The sequence below is a fragment of the Coregonus clupeaformis genome, unplaced genomic scaffold (genome assembly GCF_020615455.1).
Source record: "Coregonus clupeaformis isolate EN_2021a unplaced genomic scaffold, ASM2061545v1 scaf0793, whole genome shotgun sequence".
Lineage (NCBI taxonomy): Eukaryota > Metazoa > Chordata > Actinopteri > Salmoniformes > Salmonidae > Coregonus > Coregonus clupeaformis.
In genome coordinates this window covers 176,420-199,845 of record NW_025534248.1, presented here as the reverse complement: position 1 = coordinate 199,845, position 23,426 = coordinate 176,420, and the positions used below count along the sequence as shown (strand labels likewise).

The window sequence follows — 23,426 nt, the reverse complement described above, 5'->3', positions numbered from 1 at the left end:
TGTCAGAAGGACTATAGTTCTAGAGAAAGTCACTTGTCTGTGGGGACAGAATGGAGAGCACCTTGCTCTGTTTGCTACTAGGTAAGTGCTGAGTTAGTGTGTGTGTGTATGAACACTAATTACCTGATTTACTAAGCCCTTAAGGTAAAAAGGAATAAGACATTAATGGAAATGAAGACAGTTTCAAGCTTTAACTTTGTTTTTTTTATCCCTTATTGAGAAAACATTAGTAAACGGCACTAAAAGGAAATTACAGCTAAATATGGTGTAGATATGGAGTAAGACTGTGACCATACTACATTGATGTTGCATCTAAGCAGACTGTCATCATATAGGAAGTAGAGGGGTTTGTCAGAAGGACTATAGTTCTAGAGAAAGTCACTTGTCAGTGGGGACAGAATGGAGAGCACCTTGCTCTGTTTGCTACTAGGTAAGTACTGAGTTAGTGTGTGTTTGTGTGAACACTAATTACCTGATTTACTAAGCCCTTAAGGTAAAAAGGAATAAGACATTAATGGAAATGAAGACAGTTTCAAGCTTTAACTTTGTTTTTTTGTATCCCTTATTGAGAAAACATTAGTAAACGGCACTAAAAGGAAATTGCAGCAAAATATGGTGTAGATATTGTGACCATACTACATTGATGTTGCATCACGGTGAGAACCTGAGCTTATAGAGATGATGCCATACAGACATGGTTAGTGTGGTGGTGTGCGTTTAGCCAGGTCATCACTCAGGAATTAAAGATTGACGCTAACTCAGTGCTTGCAAAATGTGCTGTCAATGACAATGAATACAAAATGCAATATTTGTTGTATGTGTTGTAGTATCAAGTTGTGATTATTGTAAATGGTTGTGGGTTCCTTCGCTACAGTTATAGTAAACGGTGTTAAGAGATGAATGAGTGGTGTTTTGGTGTTTTTGGTCTCTGTACTCTCACTGTGTGCAGAACATGGGAAGTCAGTGGCCATTTATAGCTGCAGTCTGTAATTCAAACTACCTTAAAATGGCCACCCTGCCACTTGTTGTGGTATACGGCTGAGGGAAGGGGCTAAGGAAATTCATTCATCTACATTGTTTACAATAATGGTCATAAAATAAACATATATTTTGGGTTATGATGGAATAAGACTTGAATTGCTGTGATTCATTTAGTAGTGTAGAAATCTATGTAGAAAACGCAGATTGCATCTTTAAAATAAAGCACAGGATGGATTTGGTAAACAGTAACATGAATATGGAATGTTGTTATTTATTTCTAAACTAATATTGGAGCAATGTGACTTTCTTTGTTGTAGTGCTGAGTACACACATCTACTCTGGACACTCTGAAGATGATGATGGTAGATATTTGTACACTTGATCAAGCCTTCATCTCTTAATGCTTCATTATATTTCTTTGTGATGTTTAAAGCTGCTTTTGGATAGACATATTGTGTGTTTTGAGTGTCTCAAAATAACATTTGTAAAGCAATTTTATCATGCTGGTTTTATTTTGAGCAGGACGGGCAAAGGCTGATCTGACCATACACCCCAACTCATCCCAGATATTCAGTGGAGAGTCTGTCACTCTCAGATGTAACATACAGAGGGGAGAAGTCACTGACTGGGAATACACATGGTACAAGGGTGGTGTAGACTCTCTCAGTAGGGAACATGAATATGAGATCAGTGAGGTTAAGATGTCAGACAGTGGTGACTACTGGTGTCTCGGTCTACATATTGATCAGAAGAAGCATTCTAAGTGGAGTGATCCAGTCAGACTGACGGTGACAGGTAAGTCATCTTAACTTTCATTCAAATCAGTGCCTCCATGCCTACAACCACTTGACATTTGGCCCCATTTTAAGGATGCTATTTTGTCGTTAAAAAATGTCAGCCTACCATTGCTGTTCAGATTCCTCCATTAATTCTTCCTCATTTAATTTGATAATTGAAGAAATATGGGGTAAGAGCATACTTTTAACTGATTGGTGCACTAATTGCATTTGTCTTAATTTAACTGTTTCCTCAGCTCTGCGTACAGCCTCAGTGAAGATAGTCACTACCCAGGAACCACTGTACTCCGGAGACACAGTCAAGCTGCAGTGTGACATATCAGACTACACAGACTGGACGTACCACTGGTTAATAAATAAAGAACGGCTTTCCAGTCACACCAGTAAAACCACCACCATCTTTCTCTCTGACCAGGCTGGTCAGTACCAGTGTGAGGGGACAAGGACAATACGGCCCCAGAAGTCATATCTCAGCTCATCTCTAAACATCAGCGTCACTGGTGAGCTAATTATTTATCTTCAATCACTATCTGGACATTCAAGAAATCTGAGCCAATGAGGGTTCATCAAATTACATATATACAGTATACACTGTAAATTGAAACTGAATAGAGTGAACATACCCCTAAAATCAGCTTTTATCAAAACTTAACTGCAACAGCTAAATAATTAAAAATGGCCAAGCATGTATCCAGATGTTTTGATATTCTGCTCTCTGTTTTCTTAGCTCTGCCTGAAACTGCACTGACCGTAAATCCAAACCCTGCATACACTGGAGAGACAGTAACTCTGACATGTTCAGTGGGGTCTGACAGTGACTGGAGCTATACATGGTACAAAGACAACACTAAGAAAGTAGTGACCTTGTCTGGCAGACACACTACAACAGGAGCCACCTTCACCATCAGTAGAGCTGCTGAGTCTGACCAGGGTCTCTACTGGTGTCAGGGAGAGATCCAGTCCAGATCCATATCATCAATCATCAGTGATCCTGTCACTATCACTGTGAAAGGTGAGTTACTTTGTTTTGTGTTTTTTATCATACAAATGGACACTATTTATATTGAGTAAATCATGTAGACATGATCCATGTACAGTTGAAGTCGAAACTTTACGTACACCTTCGCCAAATACATTTAAACTCAGTTTTTCACAATTCCTGACATTTAATCCTAGTAAAAATTCCCTGTCTTAGGTCAGTTAGGATCACCACTTTATTTTAAGAATGTGAAATGTCAGAATAATAGTAGAGAAAATTATTTATTTAAGCTTTTAGTACTTTCATCACATTCCCAGTGGGTCAGAAGTTTACATACACACAATTAGTATTTGGTAGCATTGCCTTTAAATTCTTTAACTTGGGTCAAACGTTTTGGGTAGCCTTCCACAAGCTTCCCACTTTAAGTTGTGTGAATTTTGGCCCATTCCTCCTGACAGAGTTGGTGTAACGGAGTCCGGTTTGCAGGCCTCCTTGCCCGCACACGCTTTTTCAGTTCTGCCCACAAATGTTCTATAGGATTGAGGTCAGGGCTTTGTGATGGCCACTCCAATACATTTACATTTACATTTTAGTCATTTAGCAGACGCTCTTATCCAGAGCGACTTACAGTTAGTGAGTGCATAAATTTTCATACTGGCCCCCCGTGGGAAACTTGACTTCGTTATCCATAAGCCATTTTGCTACAACTTTGGAAGTATGCTTGGGGTCATTGTCCATTTGGAAGACCCATTTGCGACCAAGCTTTAACTTCCTAACTGATGTCTTGAGATGTTGCTTCAATATATACACATATTTTTCCTTCCTCATGATGCCATCTATTTTGTGAAGTGCACCAGTCCCTCCTGCAGCAAAGCACCCCCACAGCATGATGCTGCCACCCCCGTGCTTCAAGGTTGGGATAGTGTTCTTCGGCTTGCAAGAGCCCCGTTTTTCCTCCAAACATAACAATGGTAATTATGGCCAAACAGTTCTATTTTTGTTTCATCAGACCTGAGGACATTTCTCCAAAAAGTATGATCTTTGTCCCTATGTGCAGTTGCAAACCGTGGCTTCTTCCTTGCTGAGCGGCCTTTCAGGTTATGTCGAAATAGGACTTGTTTTACTGTGGATATAGAAACTTTTGTTCCTGTTTCTTCCAGCATCTTCACAAGGTCCTTTGCTGTTATTCTCGGATTGATTTGCATTTTTCGCACCAAAGTACGTTAATCTCTAGGAGACCGAACGCGTCTCCTTCCTGAGCGGTATGACGGCAGCGTGGTCCTATGGTGTTTATACTATTGTTTGTACAGATGAACGTGGTACCTTCAGGTGTTTGGAAATTGCTCCCAAGGATGAACCAGACTTGTGGAGGTCTACAATTTTTTTTCTGAGGGCTTGGCTGATTTCTTTTGATTTTCCCATGATGTCAAGCAACGAGGCACTGGGTTTGAAGGTAGGCCTTGATATTCATCCACAGGTACACCTCAAATTGACTCAAATTATGTCAATTAGCCTGCCTTGACATCATTTTCTGGAATTTTCCTTGCTGTTTAAAGGCACAGTCAACTTAGTGTATGTAATCTTCTGACCCACTGGAATTGTGATACAGTGAATTATAAGTGAAATGATCTGTCTGTAAACAATTGTTGGAGAAAATACTTGTGTCATGCACAAAGTAGATGTCCTAACCGACTTGCCAAAACTATAGTTTGTTAACAAGAAATGTGTGTAGTGGTTGAAAAATTAGTTTTAATGACTCCAACCTAAGTGTATGTAAACTTCCGACTTCAACTGTATAAATGAATAGTTACAGTACTTCCTACAGAAGTAAGATCATACGTTGGAGAGATTTGTGCTCTGAGTTCATTTGTCTTCATATATAACTGTGTTTCCACAGTTCTGCCTACTGCCTCAGTGAAAGCCTCTCCACAGGGTCCCGTCTATTCTGGAGAGACAGTCACTCTGCAGTGTGACATATCAGACTACAGAGACTGGACGTACCGCTGGCACAGAGACAACCAACTGCTTCCCAGTCCGCCCAGTGAAACCATCACCTTCTCTCTCTCTGACCAAGCTGGTCAGTACCAGTGTGAGGGGACAAGGACAAGACGGCCCCAGATGACGTATCTCAGCCCATCTGTCACCATCAATGTTGCTGGTGATTTTAAAAACATTACCATCACTTACTTAAATGTTGAGAAGGATAAGATCTTCATAATATTTTTGTTTCAGACCTGCATCCTTCAGTGTCTCTCAGAATAAGACCCAACAGAACTCAACACTTTATATCAAAGTCTCTCTCACTAAGCTGTGAGGAGAAGGGGAACTATACTGGATGGAGACTGAAGAGATACAGAGAGAGAGGAGTGGAGTCAGGGTGTGGCTCTAACTGGGGATCAATAGCAGGGTCCACATGTACCATCAGGTCCACACTTGAAAAGGACAGTGGAGTGTACTGGTGTGAGTCTGCATCAGGAGAGTACAGTAATGCTGTCAACATCACAGTGGATGGTACGTCTATTGAGCAGCATTCACTAACCTTTTTTACATTTCAATGTATGATCAAATCAAATCAAATGTTATTGGTCACATGCGCCGAATACAACAGGTGCAGACATTACAGTGAAATGCTTACTTACAGCCCTTAACCAACAGTGCATTTATTTTTAACAAAAAAAGTAAAAATAAAACAACAACAAAAAAAAGTTTTGAGAAAAAAAAGAGCAGAAGTAAAATAAAGTGACAGTAGGGAGGCTATATATACAGGGGGGTACCGGTGCAGAGTCAATGTGCGGGGGCACCGGCTAGTTGAGGTAGTTGAAGTAATATGTACATGTGGGTAGAGTTAAAGTGACTATGCATAAATAATTAACAGAGTAGCAGCAGCGTAAAAAGGATGGGGTGGGGGGGCAGTGCAAATAGTCCGGGTAGCCATGATTAGCTGTTCAGGAGTCTTATGGCTTGGGGGTAGAAGCTGTTGAGAAGTCTTTTGGACCTAGACTTGGCACTCAATTACCGCTTGCCGTGCGGTAGCAGAGAGAACAGTCTATGACTAGGGTGGCTGGAGTCTTTGACAATTTTGAGGGCCTTCCTCTGACACCGCTTGGTATAGAGGTCCTGGATGGCAGGAAGCTTGGCCCCAGTGATGTACTGGGCCGTATGCACTACCCTCTGTAGTGCCTTGCGGTCGGAGGCCAAGCAGTTGCCATACAAGGCGGTGATGCAACCAGTCAGGATGCTCTCGATGGTGCAGCTGTATAATTTTTTGAGGATCTGAGGACCCATGCCAAATCTTTTCAGTCTCCTGAGGGGGAATAGGCTTTGTCGTGCCCTCTTCACGACTGTCTTGGTGTGTTTGGACCATGATAGTTCGTTGGTGATGTGGACACCAAGGAACTTGAAGCTCTCAACCTGTTCCACTACAGCCCCTGCCGATGAGAATGGGGGGCGTGCTCAGTCCTCTTTTTTTTCCCTGTAGTCCACAATCATCTCCTTTGTCTTGGTCACGTTGAGGGAGAGGTTGTTGTCCTGGCACCACACGGCCAGGTCTCTGACCTCCTCCCTATAGGCTGTCTCATCGTTGTCGGTGATCAGGCCTACCACTGTTGTGTCGTCGGCAAACTTAATGATGGTGTTGGAGTCGTGCCTGGCCATGCAGTCATGGATGAACAGAGAGTACAGGAGGGGACAGAGCACGCACCCCTGAGGGGCCCCCGTGTTGAGGATCAGTGTGGCAGATGTGTTGTTACCTACCCTTACCACCTGGGGGCGGTCCGTCAGGAAGTCCAGGATCCAGTTGCAGAGGGAGGTGTTTAGTCCCAGGATCCTTAGCTTAGTGATGAGCTTAGAGGGCACTATGGTGTTGAATGCTGAGCTGTAGTCAATTAATAGCATTCTCACGTAGGTGTTCCTCTTGTCCAGGTGGGAAAGGGCAGTGTGGAGTGCAATAGAGATTGCATCATCTGTGGATCTGTTGGGGCGGTATGCAAATTGGAGTGGGTCTAGGGTTTCTGGGATAATGCTGTTGATGTGAGCCATGACCAGCCTTTCAGAGCACTTCATGGCTACAGACGTCAGTGTTACGGGTCGGTAGTCATTTAGGCAGGTTATCTTAGAGTCCTTGGGCACGGGGACTATGGTGGTCTGCTTGAAACATGTTGGTATTACAGACTCAGTCAGGGACATGTTGAAAATGTCAGTGAAGACACTTGCCAGTTGGTCAGCACATGCTCGGAGTACACGTCCTGGTGATCCGTCTGGCCCTGCGGCCTTGTGAATGTTGACCTGCTTAAAAGTCTTACTCACATCGGCTACGGAGAGCGTGATCACATAGTCATCCGGAACAGCTGGTGCTCTCATGCATGCTTCAGTGTTGCTTGCCTCGGGCGAGCATAGAAGTGGTTTAGCTCGTCTGGTAGGCTTGTGTCACTGGGCAGCTCACGGCTGTGCTTCCCTTTGTAGTCTGTAATAGTTTTCAAGCCCTGCCACATCCGACGAGCGTCAGAGCCCGTGTATTACGATTCAATCTTAGTCCTGTATTGACTCTTTGCCTGTTTGATGGTTCGTCGGAGGTCATAGCGAGATTTCTTATAAGCGTCCGGTTTAGAGTCCCGTTCCTTGAAAGCGGCAGCTCTACCCTTTAGCTCAGTGCGGATGTTTCCTGTAATCCATGGCTTCTGGTTGGGGTATGTACGTACGGTCACTGTGGGGACGACATCATCGATGCACTTATTGATGAAGCCATTGACTGATGTGGTGTACTCCTCAATGCTGTCTGAAGAATCGCGGAACATGTTCCAGTCTGTGCTAGCAAAACAGTCCTGTAGCTTAGCATCTGCGTCATCTTTTTTATTAACCGAGTCACTGGTGCTTCCTGCTTTAGTTTTTGCTTATAAGCAGGAATCAGGAGGATAGAGTTATGGTCAGATTTGCCAAATGGAGGGCGAGGAAGAGCTTTGTATGCGTCTCTGTGTGTGGAGTAAAGGTGGTCTAGAGTTTTTTTTCCTCTGGTTGCACATTTAACATGCTGGTAGAAATTAGGTAGAACGGATTTAAATTTCCCTGCATTAAAGTCCCCGGCCACTAGGAGCGCTGCATCTGGATGAGCATTTTCCTGTTGATTAATGGCCTTGTACAACTCATTCAGTGCAATCTTAATGCCAGCATTGGTTTGTGGTGGTAAATAGACAGCTATGAAAAATATAGATGAAAACTCTCTTGGTAAATAGTGTGGTCTACAGCTTATCATAAGATACTCTACCTCAGGCGAATAAAACCTCGAGACTTCCTTAGTATTTGATTTTGTGCACCAGCTGTTGTTTACAAATATACACAGACCGCCACCCCTTGTCTTACCGGAGTCAGCCGTTCTATCCTGCCGATGTAGCGTATAGCCCGCTAGCTGTATGAAATCCATGTCGTCGTTCAGCCACGACTCGGTGAAACATAAGATATTACAGTTTTTAATGTCCCGTTGGTAGGATAACCGTAATCTTAAGTCATCCAATTTATTTTCAAATGATTGAACGTTGGCTAATAGGATTGATGGAAGAGGCAGTTTACTCGCTCGCCGTCGGATCCTTACAAGGCACCCCGATCTACGTCAACGATATCTCCGTCTCTTCCTCACGCGAATGACAGGGATTTAGGCCTTGTCGGGTGTCTGTATGATATCCTTCACGGCCGCCTCGTTGAAGAAAAAATATTTGTCCAATACGAGGTGAGTAATCGCTGTCCTGATATCCAGAAGCTCTTTTTGGTTATAAGAGACGATGGCAGAAACATTATGTACAAAATAAATGACAAATAACGCGGAAAAACACACATAATAGTACAATTGGTTAGAGGGCTGTAAAACGGCAGCCATCTTCTCCGGCGCCAATGGTGATAATGATGTTCATTTCTGAAACTGAATGAATGTATCTCATATAAAATGCAAGCTCATAAGACGTTAATATATTGTGAGTGATTACTCCTGATTTACAGTTTTATTTATATATTTTGTTACACAGCTGGTGCTGTGATCCTGGAAAACCCTGCCCATCCCATGAATGAGGGAGACTCTGTGACTTTGCGCTGTACAAATAGATATCAGGAAACAAACCCAAACCCCAAGGTTGATTTCTACAAAGATGGAGAACTCATCAGGAATGAGACCACAGGAGAGTTGACCATCCCTGCACTATCCAAGTCAGATGAAGGCTTCTATAAGTGTAAATCTAATGAAGGAGAATCACCAGAGAGCTGGGTGACAGTGAGAGGTGAGAAGAGCAATGTGTGTGTGTGTGTGTGTGTGTGTGTGTGTGTGTGTGTGTGTGTGTGTTGATGGTAAAACATATGTTTTGATAGTTCCTCCAGGTTCCATTGTCTCCATCTCTCTGCTGTCCAGGCTGCTGTGTGGTCTACTGGTGGTGTCTCCCTTTCTACTGGTGTCTATCATGCTGATGGTGAAATGCTGCAGGGCTCAAGGTGACCACTTTATTTCAGTGTGTATCTACAAGAAGCTTATCCAGCTTGATATTCTCCTTCTTTATGTCATGCTCTTGTATTACTGTTATCAAGTAATGTTGACTCAAATGGTTCATTTGAAATGTAAATAGACAAAGTGCCCAGTGGCAGCTATTTCTGTTAAATGTCTTCGACGGAAATGTTCTTCCCCCAGAAAAGGCAAACTAACATTTTCATTACTTCTGAATGATTACATTTTAGTGCTGTGCAGTTGAACGAGCAGTTGAATCAGTTTAACTCTAATGCTACTCTCTGTCCGTTATATTCCTATAGGCATGTGTTCAACAACCAAATCTCCTCAAGATGAGCTACGATCTGATGATATCATCGAACAGACCGAATCATCCGTGTGATCATTACAGTATGAACTGTAAGCTGAATGACCATTTTTATGATTTAAAAGTTTTTGCCATTGCCTTGCCATTGACTTATGATAGCGTTTACTGAGTCAAATATCATTGAATGAAATTGAACAAATACTAAATGCTATGATTTAGCAAGTTGACGTTTTCAGCTTTTGGGATCTTGTATGCTTTGTTATTGTTGATTGTTGTTAATATTCTTGAAATATTACACTCACCCCTCTTTGATTTCAGTTTGTTGATTGAAAAAGAGTGTAGTGCCTGTTTTGTTTAAAAGTAGAATTTGTTGTATTTTTTTAATATGTTGTATTTTAGATAATGTCATGCTTTTTACATGCAGGTGCATATATGCAATATGTGAATATTTTCTGGGACTAAAGGTGGGTTTATACTTGGTTGGCCGACCTACTATAACAACTTTAACAGTTATGTTGGAACATGTATAGTTTCTTTTTAACTCAATGAATGCTTATTTTCATTTACATTTTCCATACTTTCCACTTCTATGTCTATATGTTTTTTATAAAATGTTATTTCTTCAGTAGTCGTTATAGGAGCCAGATGAGTGTTCCACTATTGAACTTGAATAAAGAGGGTGTGCATTGTCTTACATCAGATAGCACGACGATTCTGCCTGACGAGAGTCACATAGGAGTGACGCCACCTGACGTAAGACAATGGAGGTTGTGTTGCATTTTGTATTTTGTATTAATTCTCATTTGTCAAATAAAAAGTGATGATTCCCCACAACATTGTATTGCTTTGAAATATAATTTAATTTAAGGACATATTCCTTTTACTCTCTGTATTGCTGAGTTGAAACAATGCATTTACATCTTGAACATTCCTATACATTTCTTATTATGTAAAGCAACACTTTTTAACAAAATCTCTATACACCATATTGCTGTCAGTCTTCTTAAACTACATTCAGATTTGACTTCTACTGATATGAACCCATACAGAAGTCGTCCATGTCTGTACTAATATGATGACATAGAGAGAGGAAGGAATAAGAGGGCAGAACCAGTAGACTGAGGGGTTATGTTGTTGCTATGTGACCAATGACCATATTAGTTTCTATATATATAGGCCTCCTGTAGCTCAATTGGTAGAGCATGGCGCTTGCAACGGCAGGGTTGTGGGTTCGATTCCCACGGGGGACATGTATCAAAAATGTATGCACTCACTAGCTGTAAGTCGCTCTGGATAAGAGCGTCTGCTAAAATGACTAAAATGTTTTTAAAATATATTGTGATCCACAAGAATGTGGAGTAGGTACATGCCTGTCCTGAAGGGGGCGATAAGAAACCCCAGATGTTTCCCTTAGTAAATCCACTAAAGGTGAAGTCTCTAACTGCTTTCCCCCTGTAACATTTCTCTCCCCATATTTGTTTCTTCACATATGTTGTACATGTGTCCCACACTCTACACCCTACAACAAACCACACATTTTTAGAGGTTAAAGTTTTAAAAAATGTATTAATGTATTCAACATGTATTTAAACTCTACACTTAAACCTGGAAACCCAGTTCCCCAGTTACAGCTTTGAAACTCCCATCTCTGGTCAGTGGTACTAAATTACACACAGCTCTGTCTCTGATGTACACACACACACACACACATACAGTGCATTCGGAAAGTATTCAGACCCCTTGACTTTTTCCACATTTACAGCCTTATTCTAAAATGGATGAAATAAAACATGTTCTTAATCAATGTACACACAATACCCCATATTGACGACGTGAAAACAGGTTTTTAGACATTCTTGCACATTCATTAAAAAAAATAAACATAAATATTACATTTACATAAGTACTCATACCCTTTATTATGAGACTCGAAATTGAGCTCATTGATTGGACATGATTTGGAAAGGCACAAACCCGTCTATATAAGGTCCCACAGTTGACAGTGCATGTCAGAGCAAAAACCAAGCCATGAGGTCAAAGGAATTGTCCATAGAGACAGGATTGTGTCGAGGCACAGATTCGTGGAAGGGTACCAAATAATGTCTGCAGCATTGAAGGTCCCCAAGAACACAGTGGCCTCCATCATTCTTAAATAGAAAAAGTTTGGAACCACCATGACTCTTCCTAAGAGCTGGCCGCCCGGCCAAACTGAGCCATCGGGGGCAGAAGGAGAAGGGCCTTGGTCAGGAGGTGACCAAAAACCCAATGGTCACTCTGACAGAGCTCCAGAGTTCCTCTGTGGAGATGGGAGAACCTTCCAGAAGGACAACCATCTCTGCAGCACTCCACCAATCAGGCCTGTATGGTAGAGTGGCCAGACGGAAGCCAATCCTCAGTAAAAGGCACATGACAGCCCTCTTGGAGTTTGCCAAAAGGCTCTCAGACCATGAGAAACAAGATTCTCTGGTCTGATGAAATCAAGATTGAACTATTTCGCCTGAATTCCAAGCATCATGTCTGGAGGAAACCTGGCACCATCCCTACGGTGAAGCACGGTGGTGGCAGTATCATGTTGTGGGGATGTTTTTCAGCGGCAGGTAGACTAGTCAGGATCGAGGGAAAGATGAACGGAGCAAAGTACAGAGAGATCCTTGATGAAAACCTGCTCCAGAGCACTCAGGACCTTAGACTGGGGCGAAGGTTCACCTTCCAACAGGACAACGACCCTAAGCATACCACCAAGACAATGCAGAGGTGGCTTCGGGACAAGTCTCTGAATGTCCTTAAGTAGCCCAGCCAGAGCCCGGACTTGAACCCGATCTAACATCTTTGTAGAGACCTGAAAATAGCTGTGCAGCGACACTCCCCATGCAACCTGACAGAGCTTGAGAGGATCTGCAGAGAAAAATGGGAGAAACTCCCCAAATACAGGTGTGCCAAGCTTGTAGCGTCATACCCAAGAAGACTTGAGGCTGTAATCGCTGCCAAAGGTGCTTCAACAAAGTACTGAGTAAAGGGTCTGAATAATTATGTTTGTTAACAAGAAATTTGTGGAGTGGTTGAAAAAATAGTTTTAATGACTCCAACCTAAGTGTATGTAAACTTCCGACTTCAATTGTAACTAAACGTATTCTTCATCACAGAACCATCTGAGGTTATGTGTGTGTGTGTGAGTGTGTGTGTGTGTGTGTGAATTGACGGGGTGGCTGAAGATGTCCATTTCCATTGTTGATCAACTGAGGTTAGCTGGCTATGTTTGCCACCTGACAACTGAGCCAAAGTTTGAGGGGAGGCCTACTCTATCTATCTATCTATCTATCTATCTATCTATCTATCTATCTATCTATCTATCTATCTATCTATCTATCTATCTATCTATCTATCTATCTATCTATCTATCTATCTATCTATCTATCTATCTATCTATCTGTCTGTCTGTCTGTCTGTCTGTCTGTCTGTCTGTCTGTCTGTCTGTCTGTCTGTCTGTCTGTCTGTCTGTCTGTCTGTCTGTCTGTCTGTCTGTCTGTCTGTCTGTCTGTCTGTCTGTCTGTCTGTCTGTCTGTGAGTGTGAGAGTTCCTTTGCTACAGTTATAGTAAACTGTGCTAAGAGATTAATGAGTGGTGTTTTGGTGTTTTAGGTCTCCATATTCTCTCTGTTTGCAGAACATGAGAAGTCAGTTTCCATTTAAAGCTGCAGTCCGTAATTCAAACGGCTGAGGGATGGGGCTAAGGAAATTCAAATCAAATCGAATTGTATTGGTCACATACACATTTTTAGCAGATGCTATTGCGGGTGTAGAGAAATGCTTTTGTTCCTAGCTCCAACAGTGCTGTAGTATCTAACCATTCACAACAATACACACAAATCTAAAAGTAAAACATTGGAATTAAGAAATATATAAATATTAGGACGAGCAATGTCAGAGTGGCATTGACTAAAATACAGTAGAATAGAATACAGTATATAAATATGAGATGAGTAAAGCAGTATGTAAACATTATTAAAGTGACTAGTGTTCCATTATTAAAGTGATTCCATGTCTATGTATATAGGGCAGCAGCCTCTAAGGTGCAGGATTGAGTAACCGGGTGTTAGCCGGCTAGTGATGGCTATTTAACAGTCTGATGGCCTTGAGATAGAAGCAGTTTTTCAGTCTCTCGGTCCCAGCTTTGATGCACCTGTACTTACCTCTTGAAGCTTTCCACCTTCTCCACTGCGGTCCCGTCGATGTGGATAGGGGAGTGCGCCCTCTGCTGTTTCCTGAAGTCCACAATAAGCTCATTAAGATTCTCAGAATTACTTTTTGGGGAAGAGCGTGCCTGAAAGAACAGTTCTTCTCAGTTTTATGATGTCATATACTCTGCAAGAGTTCTGAGGAGCTGGTCAGTACTGGTACTGTGTATCACTTCCTCTTTAATATTGAAATGTGGACATGCACGTCTATGATGGCAAAGGTGTCTTCCAATTAAGCAAAGGTCAGCAATTAAGCAAAGGTCAGACTCATGAGCCAGGGTGTGGTATTTACTTGGGAACAATATTGAATATCTCCATTACTGTGTTGAATTCCAAGAAGTAACCTACTTATGCATGACTACCAGCTATCCCATATTGCATTCTCATTCTACAGACAGGTCAAGTCACAGGAAGACAAGTCACAGGAAGTTGAAAATGCACACACTGTTATGATATTTTTGCGCTCGCTCGCTCTCTCTACCCCCCCTCTCTCACTCTCTTCCCCCCTCTCCCCATCTCTCTCTCTCTGTCTCTCTCTCTCTGTCTCTCTCTCTCTGTCTCTCTATCACTTTCTCTCTTTCTCTTTCTCTCTCTCCCTTCTTTCTCTTTCTCTGCAACTTTGAGTGGTCTGCTCATAAAGTAACAAAGCTACATGTATCTGTGAAACACCATGACCATTAACCACACAACCAGCAGCAGCTAGGAAACACACGTTCCAAACACACATTATTTTCTTGACGCAATGGCTTTTTCTGGCCACTCTTCCGTAAAGGCCAGCTCTGTTGAGTGTACAGCTTAAGCTCAAGCCTCAAGCCTATGCTCAAGCCTCAAGTACAGCTCAAGCCTATGGTGCGCGTCGCCAGCCCGGCTCGGCCTGTTCCTGCCCCTCGCACCAAGCCTACGGTGCGCGTCGCCAGCCCGACCCGGCCTGTTCTTGCCCCTCGCACCAAGGGGCCCCTCGCACCAAGCCGGTCCGGCCCGTCCCTGCTCCCCGCACCAAGCCTGTGGTGCGCGTCGTCAGTCCGGGTCAGCCCGTGCCCGTTTCACCGGTGCCTGGTCAGCTGCTCCACACCGGAGCCTAAGCAAACCGCTCCACCACTAGTAGAGAAAATGATTTATTTCAGCTTTTATTTATTTCATCACATTCCCAGTGGGTCAGAAGTTTACATACACTCAATTAGTATTTGGAGCATTGCCTTTAAATTGTTTAACGTTTCGGGTAGCCTTCCACAAGCTTCCCACAATAAGTTGGGTGAATTTTATCCCATTCCTCCTGACAGAGCTGGTGTAACTTAGTCAGGTTAGTAGGCCTCCTTGCTCCCACACTCTTTTTCAGTTCTGCCCACAAATGTTCTATAGGATAGAGGTCAGGGCTTTGTGATGGCCACTCCAATACCTTGACTTTGTTGTCCTTAAGCCAACTTTGGAAGTATGCTTGGGGTCATTGTCCATTTGGAAGACCCATTTGCGACCAAGCTTTAACTTCCTGACTGATGTCTTGAGATGTTGCTTTAATATATCCACATCATTTTCCTTCCTCATGATGCCATCTATTTTGTGAAGTGCACCAGTCCCTCCTGTAGCAAAGCACACCCACAGCATGATGCTGCCACCCCCGTGCTTCAGGGTTGAGATGGTGTTCTTCGGCTTGCAAGCCAACCCCTTTTTCCTCCAAACATAACGATGGTCATTATGGCCAAACAGTTCTATTTTTGTTTCATCAGACCAGAGGACATTTCTCAAAAAAGTACGATCTTTGTCCCCATGTGCAGTTGCAAACCATGGTCAGGCTTTTTTATGGCGGTTTTTGAGCAGTGGCTTCTACCTTGCTGAGCGGCCTTTCAGGTTATGTCGATATAGGACTCGTTTTACTGGGGATATAGATACTTTTGTACCTGTTTCGTCCAGCATCTTCACAAGGTCCTTTGCTGTTGTTCTGGGATTGATTTGCACTTTTCACACCAAAGTACGTTCATCTCTAGGAGACAGAACGCGTCTCCTTCCTGAGCGGTATGATGGCTGCGTGGTCCCATGGTGTTTATCCTTGTGTACTATTGTTTGTACAGATGAACGTGGTACCTTCAGGCGTTTGGAGGGGGTTTACAATTTTTTTTCTGAGGTCATGGCTGATTTCTTTTGATTTTCCCATGATGTCAAGCAAAGAGGCACTGAGTTTGAAGGTAGGCCTTGAAATACATCCACAGGTACACCTCCAATTGACTCAAATTATGTCAATTAGCCTATCAGAAGCTTCTAAAGCCATGACATCATTTTCTGGAATTTTCCAAGCTGTTTAAAGGCACCGTCAACTTAGTGTATGTAAACTTCTGATCCACTGGAATTGTGATCCAGTGAATTATAAGTGAAATAATCTGTCTGTAAACAATTGTTGGAAAAATTACTTGTGTCATGCACAAAGTAGATGTCCTAACCGACTTGCCAAAACTATAGTTTGTTAACAAGAAATTTGTGGAGTGGTTGAAAAACAAGTTTTAATGACTCCAACCTAAGTGTATGTAAACTTCGACTTCAACTGTATATATACAGTGAGGGAAAAAAGTATTTGATCCCCTGCTGATTTTGTACGTTTACCCACTGACAAAGAAATGATCAGTCTATAATTTTAATGGTAGGTTTATTTAGACAGTGAGAGACAGAATAACAACAAAAAGATCCTGAAAAACTCATGTCAAAAATGTTATAAATTGATTTTCATTTTAATGAGGGAAATAAGTATTTGACCCCCTCTCAATCAGAAAGATTTCTGGCTCCCAGGTGTATTTTCTACAGGTAACGAGCTGCGATTAGGAGCACACTCTTAAAGGGAGTGCTCCTAATCTCAGCTTGTTACCTCTATAAAAGACACCTGTCCACAGAAGCAATCAATCAATCCGAATCCAAACTCTCCACCATGGCCAAGACCAAAGAGCTCTCCAAGGATGCCAGGGACAAGATTGTAGACCTACACAAGGCTGGAATGGGCTACAAGACCATCGCCAAGCAGCTTGGTGAGAAGGTGACAACAGTTGGTGCCAACAGAAGGTGACAACAGTTGGTCAATCTCCCTCGGCCTGGGGCTCCATGCAAGATCTCACCTCGTGGAGTTGCAATGATCATGAGAACGGTGAGGAATCAGCCCAGAACTACACAGGAGGATCTTGTCAATGATCTCAAGGCAGCTGGGACCATAGTCACCAAGAAAACAATTGGTAACACACTACGCCAAGAAGGACTGAAATCCTGCAGCTCCCGCAAGGTCCCCCTGCTCAAGAAAGCACATATACAGGGCCGTCTGAAGTTTGCCAATGAACATCTGAATGATTCAGAGGAGAACTGGATGAAAGTGTTGTGGTCAGATGAGACCAAAATCGAACTCTTTGGCATCAACTCAACTCGCCGTGTTTGGAGGAGGAGGAATGCTGCCTATGACCCCAAGAACACCATCCCCACCGTCAAACATGGAGGTGGAAACATTATGCTTTGGGGGTGTTTTTCTGCTAAGGGGACAGGACAACTTCACCACATCAAAGGGACGATGGACGGGGACATGTACCGTCAAATCTTGGGTGAGGACCTCCTTCCCTCAGCCAGGGCATTGAAAATGGGTCGTGGATGGGTATTCCAGCATGACAATGACACAAAACACACGGCCAAGGCAACAAAGGAGTGTCTCAAGAAGAAGCACATTAAGGTCCTGGAGTGGCCTAGCCAGTCGTCAGACCTTAATCCCATAGAAAATCTGTGGAGGGAGCTGAAGGTTCGAGTTGCCAAACATCAGCCTCGAAACCTTAATGACTTGGAGAAGATCTGCAAAGAGGAGTGGGACAAAATCCCTCCTGAGATGTGTGCAAACCTGGTGGCCAACTACAAAAAACGTCTGACCTCTGTGATTGCCAACAAGGGTTTTGCCACCAAGTACTAAGTCATGTTTTGCAGAGGGGTCAAATACTTATTTCCCTCATTAAAATGCAAATCAATTTATAACATTTTTGACATGCGTTTTTCTGGACTTATTTGTTGTTATTCTGTCTCTCACTGTTCAAATAAACCTACCATTAAAATTATAGACTGATCATGTCTTTGTCATTGGGCAAACGTACAAAATCAGCAGGGGATCAAATACTTTTCCCCTCACTGTATATATATATATATATATATATATATATATATATATATATATATATATATATATATATATATCATACAGAGGGGGAAAAAAGTATTTAGTCATAACCAATTGTGCAAGTTCTCCCACTTAAAAAGAAAAGAGAGGCCTGTAATTTACATCATAGGTACACGTCAACTATGACAGACAAAATGAGAATTTTTTTTCCAGAAAATCACATTGTAGGATTTTTTATGAATTTATTTGCAAATTATGGTGGAAAATAAGTATTTGGTCAATAACAAAAGTTTCTCAATACTTTGTTATATACCCTTTGTTGGCAATGACACAGGTCAAACGTTTTCTGTAAGTCTTCACAAGGTTTTCACACACTGTTGCTGGTATTTTGGCCCATTCCTCCATGCAGATCTCCTCTAGAGCAGTGATGTTTTGGGGCTGTCGCTGGGCAACACGGACTTTCAACTCCCTCCAAAGATTTTCTATGGGGTTGAGATCTGGAGACTGGCTAGGCCACTCCAGGACCTTGAAATGCTTCTTACGAAGCCACTCCTTCGTTGCCCGGGCGGTGTGTTTGGGATCATTGTCATGCTGAAAGACCCAGCCACGTTTAATCTTCAATGCCCTTGCTGATGGAAGGAGGTTTTCACTCAAAATCTCACGATACATGGCCCCATTCATTCTTTCCTTTACACGGATCAGTCGTCCTGGTCCCTTTGCAGAAAAACAGCCCCAATGCATGATGTTTCCACCCCCATGCTTCACATTAGATATGGTGTTCTTTGGATGCAACTCAGCATTCTTTGTCCTCCAAACATGACGAGTTGAGTTTTTACCAAAAAGTTATATTTTGGTTTCATCTGACCATATGACATTCTCCCAATCCTCTTCTGGATCATCCAAATGCACTCTAGCAAACTTCAGACGGGCCTGGACATGTACTGGCTTAAGCAGGGGGACACGTCTGGCACTGCAGGATTTGAGTCCCTGGCGGCGTAGTGTGTTACTGATGGTAGGCTTTGTTACTTTGGTCCCAGCTCTCTGCAGGTCATTCACTAGGTCCCCCTGTGTGGTTCTGGTATTTTTGCTCACCGTTCTTGTGATCATTTTGACCCCACGGGGTGAGATCTTGCGTGGAGCCCCAGATCGAGGGAGATTATCAGTGGTCTTGTATGTCTTCCATTTCCTAATAATTGCTCCCACAGTTGATTTCTTCAAACCAAGCTGCTTACCTATTGCAGATTCAGTCTTCCCAGCCTGGTGCAGGTCTACAATTTTGTTTCTGGTGTCCTTTGACAGCTCTTTGGTCTTGGCCATAGTGGAGTTTGGAGTGTGACTGTTTGAGGTTGTGGACAGGTGTCTTTTATACTGATAACAAGTTCAAACAGGTGCCATTAATACAGGTAACGAGTGGAGGACAGAGGAGCCTCTTAAATAAGAAGTTACAGGTCTGTTGAGAGCAAGAAATATTGCTTGTTTGTAGGTGACCAAATACTTATTTTCCACCATAATTTGCAAATAAATTCATAAAAAAATCCTACAATGTGATTTTCTGGATTTTATTCCTCAATTTGTCGTCATAGTTGACGTGTACCTATGATGAAAATTACAGGCCTCTCTCATCTTTTTAAGTGGGAGAACTTGCACAATTGGTGGCTGACTAAATACTTTTTCCCCCCACTGTATATGCGAGAAAAAACATGGGGGATTGGAAGTGATGCAGACAATTACATTGATGGAAGTTACAATCTATCTGCAATATTAAAGCTGATCTACCCCCCCCCCCAAAAAAAAACAATATATATATATATATATATATATATATATATATATATATACAAAAAAAGGCTGTGTAAGGGCTATTTGACCAAGGAGAGTGATGGAGTGCTGCGTTAGATGACCTGGCCTCCACCGACCTCAACCCAATTGAGATGGTTTGGGATGAGTCGGACGGCAGAGTGAAGGAAAAGCAGCCATCAAGTGCTCAGCATATGTGGGAACTCCTTCAAGACTGTTGGAAAAGCATTCCAGGTGAAGCTGGTTGAGAGAATGCCAAGAGTGTGCAAAGCTGTCATCAAGGCAAAGGGTGGCTATTTGAAGAATCTCAAATATAAAATATATTTTGATTTGTTTAACACTTGTTTGGTTACTACATGATTCCATATATGTCATTTCATAGTTTTTATGTTTTCACTACTATTCTATAGTGTAGAAAATATTAAAAATAAAGAAAAACCCTTGAATTAATAGGGGTGTCCAAACTTTTGACTGGTACTGTATATGTACGGTGCTGCTTGAAAGTATGTGAGCCCCTTGTGCAATTACAGATTTTTTCCGTTTTTACCATGAAATCTTAATTTAATCAGAACCAGTCTTTTTGATCTGAAATATCAGGTTTATATTTACCAGTACCATGTGTTATTATAGAGGAAATCATGTGTGTAGTACAAAAACAAAAGTTGCATTGGTTAAATCAAGTAGGAAAGTGAATCAGGTGGGTAAATAATTAGCTACCAAATGAACCAATCAAAGGAGAGATCGTTAGAGATAAGAAACCTGGTCAGTTTGGTGTTACCCATCCAGGTGAATTTAAAGCACACCACGCTGAGAGGAAAGGAGATCTCAGAGGACATCAGGACAATGGTAGTGAGAGCACATAAATCTGGGGAAGGCTATAAAATCATCTAAAAAAGATTTGAGCTCCATCAGTCCACTGTGAGGCAAATAATTTACAAATAGAGAGCATTTAACATGACAGCAACCTGGCCTAGAAGTGGACGCCCTTCCAAAATATCCCCAAGAGCTACAAGAACAATAATAAATCAGGTAAAAGCCAACCCAAACATAACATCTAAAGATTTGCAGACCTCCCTTGCTGCATCTCAGGTAACTGTGCATGCTTCAACTATAAGAAGAACACTGAATCGAAATGCCATTCATGGGAGGGTTGCTAGGAAGAGGCCTCTGCTGTCAAAAAAGAACCAAACTGCCAGTCTTAACTTTGCCAGAGACCACCTGGACAAACCTGAAGGTTTCTGGAAGTCCATTCTCTGGACCGATGAGTCCAAATTTGACATTTTTTGTCACAATCAACACCGCTACGTTTGGCGAAAACCCAACACTGCCTACCACCAAAATAACCTTATCCCAACAGTCAAGCATGCTGGTGGGAATGTCAAGATCTGGGGCTGCTTTTCCTCCTCTGGACCTGGATGACTTCACATCATTAAGGGAACCATGAATTCTGAGATGTACCAGGAGATTCTTGAACAGAACGTCAGGCCATCAGTCAAAGAGCTAAAGCTGGGACAAAAATGGGTCTTTCAACAAGACAACGACACAAAGCATTCAAGCAAATCTACCAAAGAATGGCTCAGGAGAAAGAAGATTTGTGTTTTGGATTGGCCAAGTCAAAGTCCTGACCTAAATCCAATCGAGATGCTGTGGCAGGACCTGAAGCGGGAAGTTCATGCCAGACACCCCTCAAACCTCACTCAATTGACTGAGTTCTGTAAGGAGGACTGGGCAAAAATCCCTCCAAACAGATGTCAGAGACTGATTACTGGCTATAGGAGACGTTTAGTCCAAGTTTTCGCTGCTAATGGAGGTTCCACAAGCTATTGACTGAAGGGGTTCACATATTCTTGCACACATCAAATCTTTGTTTCTGTTAAATAAACCACTTTTTTTAAATAAACAATGAAAATATATCATACCCAACTGGTCCCAGATATTCAGTAGAGAGACTGTCACTCTCAGATGTGACATACAGGGAGGAGAAGAGATTGAGTATGGTTTTTATAACAGAGGAAAGTCGGTCTACACGAATACAGAGCCTGAGTACAGAATCAGTCCTGCAAAGAATGGTCTATATACCTGTGAAGGTCTTCAGAAACTCAATGGCTTAAAACACTCCGAGTCAATTAATGCTATACAATTGACCGTGTTAGGTAAGTCTGTTTTTATGGGATTGCAAGAGAAAGAGACAGAATAGTGAGGAAAAGACAAAAGGGATGAGGTCAAATAGCAGACAGTGAGATCAATGATGGAACTAAATTATTGTTTGATTTTGGGGTAAGGTACAATATTATGATAACAAATTGGGTAAATATTTTATACTAAAATAATTTAATTAAAGAACAAACATTTTAATTGTGTCATCTCCTTTATAACAGATAAACCCCAAGCTGTCCTGAGTGTCTCTCCTCAGTGGCTGAACCCTGGAGACTCAGTTACTCTGAGCTGTGGGGTTAAAGAGTCATCTATAGGCTGGAGGTTCTTCTGGTACCGAACTGTTCCCTACACAGCTGGGTTACCCTCCCTATTGGACAAGTCCTGCTCTGTAGAGCCTCTATCTGGCAATGGGACTACTGAAGACTCCTACACTCTGATCCCTGCTGGTCCTAATCACACAGGAGGATATGTGTGTACAGCTGGGAGAGGAGACACAGTCTATGACACACTCTACAGTGAACCTCAGTTTCTCTGGTCAGGAGGTAACTAACTGCATTGAAACTGCATTTAACCACATTTAAGTCATCCTCATGTGTATATATAACTATAAGTTTGACTTTTCCTCTTTGTTTCAGACCTGCATCCTTCAGTGTCTCTCAGAATAAGACCCAACAGAACTCAACACTTTATATCAAAGTCTCTCTCACTGAGCTGTAAGGAGAAGGGGAACTCTACTGGATGGAGACTGAAGAGATACAGAGAGAGAGGAGTGGAGTCAGGGTGTGGCTCTAACTGGGGATCAATAGCAGGGTCCACATGTACCATCAGGTCCACACTTGAAAAGGACAGTGGAGTGTACTGGTGTGAGTCTGCATCAGGAGAGTACAGTAATGCTGTCAACATCACAGTGGCTGGTATGTCTATTGTACAACATTCACTAACCTTTTTTACATTTCAATGTATGATAATGATGTTCAATTCTGAAACTGAATAAATGTATCTCATATAAAATGCAAGCTCATAAGACGTTAATATATTGTGAGTGATTACTCCAGATTTACAGTTTTATTTATATATTATGTTACACAGCTGGTGCTGTGATCCTGGAGAGCCCTGCCTATCCCATGACTGAGGGAGACTCTGTGACTCTGCGCTGTACAAATAGATATTAGGAAACAAACCCAAACCCCAAGGTTGATTTCTACAAAGATGGAGAACTCATCAAGAATGAGACCACAGGAGAGATGACCATCCCTGCAGTATCCAAGTCAGATGAAGGCTTCTATAAGTGTAAATCTAATGAAGGAGAAACACCAGAGAGCTGGGTGACAGTGAGAGGTGAGAAGAGCAGTGTGTGTGTGTGTGTGTGTGTGTGTGTGTGTGTGTGTGTGTGTGTTGATGGTAAAACATGTGTTTTGATGGTCCCTCCAGGTTCCGTTGTCTCCATCTCTCTGCTGTCCAGGCTGCTGTGTGGTCTACTGGTGGTGTCTCCCTTTCTATTGGTGTCTATCATGCTGATGGTGAAATGCTGCAGGGCTCAAGGTGACCACTTTATTTCAGTGTGTATCTACAA

The 23,426-nt window shown here is 42.4% G+C and overlaps 1 pseudogene; it reads left to right on the top strand.

Annotated features, from left to right (window-relative positions):
- Positions 1-16: 16 nt before the first annotated feature.
- On the top strand, positions 17-23,208 carry LOC121559678 (annotated as a pseudogene).
- Positions 23,209-23,426: the final 218 nt, after the last annotated feature.